The following is a 9188-nucleotide window of genomic DNA, read 5'->3' on the forward strand; positions in this document are numbered from 1 at the left end:
GCTCTAGCTAAGTATGAGATTAAGGATATTAAACCTATAATCTAATTCCTGATTACACTATGTCCATTGTTTTATGTTTATTCTTAATCCCATGAATTCTTAAAGAATATTCAGATAATAATATCATAGGGTTATTCCTTTTCTCCAAGTCTATCATAATGTCTATCACCTCCAAAATTGTAAAATTTATACCTAATACGATCTAGGAAGATTTTCAACCTTAATTATGTTCTCTCTATATTCTTTACTCCAAACAGGGTTAATAGCTCATTGAATTCCTCAACATCTGAGTTTCAATGTATCAGTCCTCAAATGCACCTAACTAATTAAATATTTCCTTAAACCATTAGATATGTCGCAAACTACCATTTACAACACAATTCTATTCATTCAATCATAATTGCTACCAATTGCTAAGGAATTCAGAGTAGGTTTACATTGACTCTACATTATGTATCAATAATTTTCGCTCTAATTGGTACCTCAATAGTCCCATGAGCAATTTGAATTGATTAGTGATCTGATCGACACACATGAGTTGGCACTCCAATATAATCAAGATGTAGTCTTAGACCATCCTGTTATCACATCCAATAATCCTCTAGTTTATATCCTTAGTCTTCAAACACTAACATGTATTCTCTTCATTAATTTGTTAAAACTATCCCAAATTCACCTTTTCCTTCTTATACCAAGTTTCACTGTTCCATGCAAATGGTAAATTAAAACTCAGCTTGCTTACTAATGAATGAAAATACTCTAATTATCTTCATGTTCTACCAAGGACATAAATATAACTTCCCTTCTTTATCTAATAAAACAAGCAACTTGCAAAAGTTGCACTAATCAATAGAAATTCCTTATTTTAATTGCTTTATGTCAAGAAATTAAATTTATTTACATTCGTTGTCGTCTCAAGCTAAGTCCCGTGATCCTTTATCAACTATTATTCCAACTAGATGCTATCAAATTACAGTAGTCAAAATTCTCTTCTCTCTTTCTCTCCAATAGAAAGTCTATCTTTCTTTCTGAATATAAGTACTAAATTCTTTTGTCATCGGGATTACAATCCTCGAATCATTTATCTATTTGTTTAACATAAGACATTCAATAACTTCCTACCTTTGATCTCTTTTTAGATTTAAATTTACTATTCATGAACCACTAAATTCTCGAAACTCACCTCGCAAAGACCCGATTAACTCAACTCAAAAGTTTGGTTATAACATTATCAATTATTTATTTAATATCCTATTAGAATTATCATCAACAGTGATAATTATTTTAAACCTCAAAGCCATTTTTCCTACCTTCAATGGTATACATGTTCCATCATTCTATCTTTAATAATATTTCGCTCCTTTTTTTGTTTAACTACATAGTCTTAACTACTTATTCTAAAACATCTGTTAACTTTCTAAATTTTTATAAATTTTAAATTTATTTACAGCATAAAATTACTATTTATGATCATTTAAATTCTTAATATCCACCTTATCTCTTTTTTTTTTTTTTTTTTTTTAACAATATAACAAGAAACTTTACAATTACACAAATATTATTCTCCTTCAAATTATATTCTAATTATCATTTTCTAATATAATTATCACCCAACATAATAGCGTTCCAATCCCAAGTCCACTAGTTTCCTCTATTATCTTTTACTTTCATTTTATTATACTAGATCCATAAACTTAGTCTGGCTTATTAAACATCCTACATATACTAGGGTCTTACTTATGTCCCGTCTAATACACTCATGAATTCCCAAAGTATAGAAGTCTTTATCTTAAAGCTGCTGAGGTATCACTATTTCTAGTTTTATCAAATCTTGTTACCCATAATCCTTAATTTATTAAACCTCTAATTACTGACTATCCTCATTTAAATCATATTAATTTATACCCTTCACGTTTCTGTAATTGATTCTTTTCTTAATATCCAAACAATAACAGGACTAGATCCATCCTTACTTATCTATTTCATTAGTATTATATCAATTCAATAATTGGACAATTATCTCTCCATGTCCAATGTCATTCATCAATACACTTAATCATCATAGCCCACTATTTACATAACATAAGTACCTTAATTCCCTTATGGAGTCATTAACTCCTTCTCAGATCATAGAATCTCCCATAAAACAAAAATCATTGTTTGTAATTCACATACCATCGAGTGTGCAACAATTATTTTAAATATCAAAAGGCTAAATACCATTAGATTTAATTCTTACTTGTACCATATTAAACCATAAGATGCCACAATCCACACAATATCCACCACTAAGTACATCATGATTAAAGTAGTTTATCTTTTACTAAGAATCACAATTTACTTTTCTTATAACCACAATAATTTATATTATTCCCTACATTCATACACTTGAAACGAAATAGCTGATGAATGCTACAATACACTTTGTCCCACCAAGCAGTAATTACTTATAAATAAAACTCACTTCATATAATAATCCCACCAATATTATTCTTTATGAAAAATACTCATCACCAATTATTATACCAAATCGCACCAAATCCTTCAACATTCAGACCTTCTAAAAATCATGTATATCCATTCCATCCAGAAAATATTTATCTCAATAAATATAAGAAATTCCACTAACCAACATCATGTAAATTCCATCAAATTCATATACTCATTCAATACTCTAATTAAATAGATTCTGATGTCCTCGAATCCGAATCATTTAGTTCTCTTGTTAAATTATTAGCAACTCATTCTCAATTCCGCAAGCACACCTATACACACATTCATGCATTCTTAAATATGTATTCCACATTCAACACGTATTAAATAAAAATAGCACACTTTCATCAACTAACCTCAACTTATTAATCCTATATATCTTATCTTCTTACATACTTAAATTATATATGAATATTATTTATTCCATAAAAGGGTTTTTGTTTAAACCATCCCCTTAGCATCAGTAACTAAATCACATCTCTAAAGAACAAGGATACAAATTTAATTATTAAACCACTTGACTTTAACCTGACTGCGAACAACGCTGAAGAAGAAAGCAAGGAAGACTATGTCAAGACATGACGGGAATTACTCCGCAGTTACACCTAGACTTATGAACCTTTGCTCTGATACCACCTTTGTCACGACCCGATTCCGTGGGACGGACCGGCACTAGGGCCCAGGTAAGCTTAAGGCCCCCGAGGCCCGTAGTAAGCCTAACTCATCTAATCTATCGACCTATCTGTCCCGATTTCTTCAAAACAGTAAACCCATATATAAACGTCTGGCCCAATCTCAAATAACACATAATATATAACCTGGGCCTATTCACAATAAATTATAATCACAATAAGGGCTTACTGGTTCACCTGCAGCTAATTACATAATATTTAATTTATAGTGTAGTGCTAACAATAAGTCCAATATTAATACACAACCCTATAACTGCGGAGTCTAAAAATAATCTGATAACGGAATAATTTATACATCCAAAATTAAATAACATGAATATAAAGTTTATATTTGTAACTCTGCGGAGAAGATTGCAGAGCTTCAGTCGAATCAGCTGCTTCCTAGTACCTGGGAGGTTTGTTGGGGGGGGGGGGAGGGTGAGTTTTGCAACTCAGTGAATAATAATAAATAATACACACCACATACAGTCAAGCAAAATGCACCCTAGTATACTGAATGAACACACATCAGTCAATCATATGACATTACATCAGCACCCACAAATAATATCACCTTCAAATAATCACATCACGTGGAAATTAGTCAGTGGCGTCACCTAAACCCCCGACGAGCCGTCCTCTCAAACAGCCCATCCTCTCAAGCATGTGCACCCGGGGAGCCAATCCCCCATATCTGGCCGACCGGTCTAATCCTCACTTGACCAGTCCTCTCAATATTTTATTTTACATTCTCTCTTTTCTTTTCCATATCATCAACATCATTTCATCAATTCATCAGGTGCACACGGGGGCGCCGATCTCCCATTTACCCGGCCGACGGTCCAATTTCATCAGTTCATCAGGATCCATATTTATCGACCGTCCTCACAAACCCAGGGTGACCCACTTCATCCCAACTCCACACAAACAGAGCACAGTATATACACAACACAAATAATCAAACAATTCATTTATCATAATACACCAATTTCATCCAAATGCACAATTATGCATAAGTATAATTATAGTGATCATAACATAATATATTTGAGAAAATACAATATGTAAATATATAAAAATGTAATGTTATGCAAATGCAGTGTTGACATGCATTATTTATTATTACTCACAGTGATAGAGAGCGAAATTCCAGCTTTGATGTTGTCTTGGAGGAGCACTGGATGGACCCGGGCGATCTAAGAAAAGGAAGAACGACACAAAAGAAAATAATTCTATCAGACAATATTTCTTAACCATTCTAAGAATTTTTATTTTATATTCTAAATTTTTCTACGTAAATAAATCTCGATATTTAATTTATTTTCTGTACTAAAATTTTATTTTTCTATCTAACTCTATTTTATTTGTTTTCGTCTGAATATGTTTTTATTTTCTACCGAAATTTCGGCAGCATCTCCCCTAAAAATTGGACTATCCACCTGTTAAAATATCAACAATGTATTTAATATCTCCAAATCACACAGCCCATCCATCGGGCAATCAATCAATTAAATTTTCCATCCTCCGTCAATTTAATTTTTCCCATCCTCCACATTTATCCACATCAACTATATTAATTTTTCTTTAATTCCATAAATCAAAATTTTCCAACAATTTTATTTACTACCAGAATTTAATTTTAATTAATCAAATATATTTTTATTAATCGACTCATCAACACTAAATTAAATTAATTCAACTAATCAAATTTGCTAAATTAAATTAACTAATCCAGATTACTAAAATTAATTTAATTAACTAAAATTACTAAGTTAAATTATACCCAAATTACTAAAATAAATTCTGAGAATTAGCAAGAATTGCTCTATACCCCAAGTATAATTTTTGTTGAATTTTGCTAGATCGGAAAGGCTTACGCGTGCTAGATCGGAGCTATGCGCATCGGGACTGCGAGCAAGTGGCGCGATCTACTGGACAGCAAGGATGGTGGCGCAATGAACTCGAGGAGCTGTGGCGCTGCGATCTGGCTGAGGATGAAGCGCTGCTGCAGGTGGAGCCGTTGGCTGTGGCGCGCGAAGGAGCGGCGAGGCGGTGCTGTGCGCGATGGAGGCGGTGCGACTGCAACTGGCGCGCGGTGGTGATCGGCTGACGTTGCTGGAGCTGCTGGAGTTGCTGGCAGTGACGCAGACGCAGTTGCAGGGAAGAAGAAAGGGAAAGAAAGAAAGAAAAAGGAAAGAAAGAAAGAAAGAAGAAGAAGAAGAAGAAGAAGAAGAAAGGGAGGAGGAGACGCGGTGGCTGTGTTGGTGGAGTGGAGGTGGGGCGTTGGTGAGGGTGAGAAGTAGAGGTGCAGCGCTGGAGATAAAAAGAAAAGAAAGAGATGTTTCTAGATGGTTTGGGTCGAACCGGTTCGATTCGACCCAAATCTTTGATTTTCAATTGGTTTTCGGCTTTTTCAATCGGTTTTCTGTTCGATTTCTCACAGTGTTCGCATTAAAATATTAAAATAAATTTCCAAGCTGTCGGTTTATTAAATTTAATTGGAAAATCTTTGAAAATAAAAATTCGAGTTGTTTCAGGCCCCCTCTTTTTTCTTTCTTCTTCTTTCTCTCTTCTCCTTCTCCTCTCCTCTCCTCCGTCCGCAGCGCCGCTCCGGCCCCTCCTGACACCGTTCCAGCCCGCCTGACGCCGCTAGCCCCGCTCGCTTTGCACTCCGGTCAGCCTGTTGCGAAACAATCTGAGGTTAGTTTTATTTTGCGATTAATTTTTCCAATTTTTTTTTCTCGATTTTATTTGTTTTTATTGTATTAAGTTATGGTTGATTTTGTATATAGAGTTGCGATTAGAATTTTTTTAGGGTATTATTATTATTATTATTATTATTATTATTATTATTTGTATTATTGTTGTTGTTATTATTACTAATATTATTATTATTATTATTATTATTGTGATTGTTATTATTATTATTATTATTATTATTATTATTATTATTATTGTTGTTGTTGTTGTTGTTATTAATATTATTATTAATGTTATTATTATTATTATTATTGTGATTGTTATTATTATTATTATTATTAGTATTATTGTTATTGTTATTGTTGTTGTTATTATTATTATTAGTATTATTATTATTATTGTTGTTGTTGTTGTTATTAATATTATTATTAATGTTATTATGATTATTATTGTGATTGTTATTATTATTATTATTATTAGTATTATTGTTATTGTTATTGTTGTTGTTATTATTATGATTAGTATTATTATTATTAGTATTATTGTTGTTGTTATTAATATTATTATTATTAATGTTATTATTATTATTATTGTGATTGTTATTATTATTATTATTATTAGTATTATTGTTATTGTTATTGTTGTTGTTATTATTATTATTGGTATTATTGTTACCGTTGTTGTTGTTGTTATTATTATTATTGTGAATGTACTTGTTATTATTATTATTAGTATTATTGTTAATGTTGTTGTTGTTATTTTTTTATTTTAATTTAACATATATAAATGCAACTTAAATAAATTAAAAATAGAGAGTTTCAGTCAACAAAAAACCGTAATTATATATTGTTACATATTTTATTTAAAAAACGAAAAAAAATTTAAAAATTGTTGCTATATATAAAATTAATAACCCTTAATATCCAAGCAAATAGATAAATATCATTTTATCATACAAATTTGACTAAATTGAATCGAATAAAATCGAACGCGCCATTAATATTTAGAAAGAACGACATTTGGAGATACATTCGAGTGATATCGAGCGATAAAAATTTTAATTTTCAAATTACATTAATTTCTGCAATTTTACTGATGGATGATAATGAAATTTAGCAACAAAATTGAATGTGATTAGTGAGAACGCCAAATTTTTTTGCTTATTCAATCTCTATTTTTATTTATCTTTTCTAAAAAAACATTTTATTCATTAAAAATTGCATTGTCTTTTTGCTTTAAAGTTCTATTTTATTAATATAAAATCTAGTAATCAATACATATAAAACTATTGTAAATATATAGTAGAATGATTTTTACAGTTGTTATTAGGAGAGAAAAACAATATTTTAAAGGTTCTAAATATATTGTGGTTGATTTATTATATATATTTTTTGTTAGGACTTTTAATGAAAAATGTGAAATTAACATTTAGTAGTTTTTCTTATTTCAACATTTATTTACTAAAAAAATTGTTGAATGTATAAAAAAATAAACTCATTTTATCCATCAAAATTTCTCAAATCTAATAAGTGATCTAATTTTTAATAACTTATAAAATACCTTTCACAAATTCATCAAAGTTTAAAATTGAACCGAAATAATTAAATTATTAAAAAAATTTAATCAAACTTTGATAGCTACTTTAGTAGACCATTTCAAAGTCTGCAACCACTTCGAAAAAGTTTCAAAGTTTCAAAGCAAGTGTCATTTCAAATATACAGAATATAAATATTATGGGATTGAAAATGAAAGCAATTTTCTTTTTATTATATAATATTTTACATTTTATTCAAGTTAATTGAAAAAGAAATATAAAAGAAATATGCAAATGCGATGTGTACTTAAGAGTTTTCAGTTTTCAATATATGCTCCAAACTACAAAAACTAATTGTAAATATCTTAAGATCAGCGTATACGTAGTTGATGCATAAAAACTAACTCTGTGAAAGTACTGAACAAAAATAATAACAAGTACAAAAACTAATTGCTCCAATTTTTTTTTTTTTGAAGAATAATTGGAATGTATATAAATAATTTTTTGTCTGTTTAGGTTATTACATGTTCTTAATTATTGGCAACTCTTTCTTGAGAAGTTTTATTTTATATTTTTGTCGTTATTTTTCTTAAATATGTTTTTGACTTAAATGAATGATGAGTTTGGATTGGAGGCCTAGTAGTGGCCATATTGCCTTTGGAGAATGTTGGTATGATATAGAAGTGTTTATTAATTTTTTTTTTTGTATTTGAGATTTGATTGTATTGTGCCGAAATGCTGCCGAATTTTTTTCCCAAAAATTCAATATGTAGAATAGTACACTTACCTTTATTACAGTAGTCTTTGTATTCAATAAATGAACTTAGTGATTTTACATTTATATATAGTTACCCTTATTATAGAAATAACCTTAGTTACTTATAAGTGTTGTAAATTGAACATTACATTAGGTGCATGTTTTAATGATGGTTTAGACTACATCATGGTGAAGCTCGAGTTGCCAGTGGGTCAGGCCACTCCATTCCGGTAAGTTTAGAAGTTCAGCCTTATCAATTTCTGTATGGTAATCAATGCAATGATATGGTAATCGATGCGAGTAGAGTACAATGTGAATGGGATAATATGGAGGAATCGCCAAACGTAGCAGCACAACAATTGTTTGACATGCTAAGTGCAGCTAACAGTGAACTGTGGCCTGGATGCAAGAATCATTCAGTTCTGTCTGTTGTTGCACGATTACTACACATGAAAGCGGAGCACCATTTTTCAGAAAGGTGTTACGATGATTTTGTGCAGTTAGCAAAAGAAATGTTGCCTGAAGGCCATTCAATGGTTGATAATTTTTATCGGACAAAAAAATTAGTTCGGGGGTTGGGACTACCGGTAGAAAAGATTGATTGCTTTCGTAATAATTGTATGATATTCTGGGGTGTTGACTCGAAATTCAGAGAATGCAAGTTTTGTAATCTTCCAAGATATCAACGGCGGGGTCAAGGGACTGGTAGAGAACAAAAAGAGAAGGCTTTCAAGAAGATGTATTATTTCCCTCTTATTCCTTGCCTTCAAAGGTTATATGCATCTAAGGCGACAGCTGAACACATGACATGGCATGCTTTGCATGAATATGAGGATGGTATAATGACTCATCCGTCAGACTCTGAAGCGTGGAAACATTTTGATAACATTCATCCTGTGTTTGCTGCTGATATGAGAAACGTGAGATTGGGGCTTTGTACTGATGGGTTTCAGCCGTTTGGCCAATCAGGACAACAATATTCATCATGGCCTGTCATTGTGACACCGTATAATCTACCACCATCAATGTGTAT

General features: G+C 31.0%; 1 long non-coding RNA gene across 1 annotated transcript; it reads right to left on the minus strand.

Annotated features, from left to right (window-relative positions):
* Nucleotides 1-3331: 3331 nt before the first annotated feature.
* Nucleotides 3332-5469, minus strand: LOC149492546 (uncharacterized). Its single transcript, XR_016318750.1, has 3 exons — nucleotides 4996-5469; nucleotides 4295-4360; nucleotides 3332-3573 (listed from the first exon to the last, which is right to left on the minus strand). It is a non-coding gene; the product is annotated as an uncharacterized LOC149492546 (long non-coding RNA).
* Between the last annotated feature and the right edge of the window lie 3719 nt (nucleotides 5470-9188).

The sequence above is a fragment of the Jatropha curcas genome, chromosome 11 (genome assembly GCF_041381405.1).
Source record: "Jatropha curcas cultivar XTBG-Jc1 chromosome 11, XTBG_Jcur_1.0, whole genome shotgun sequence".
NCBI lineage: Eukaryota > Viridiplantae > Streptophyta > Magnoliopsida > Malpighiales > Euphorbiaceae > Jatropha > Jatropha curcas.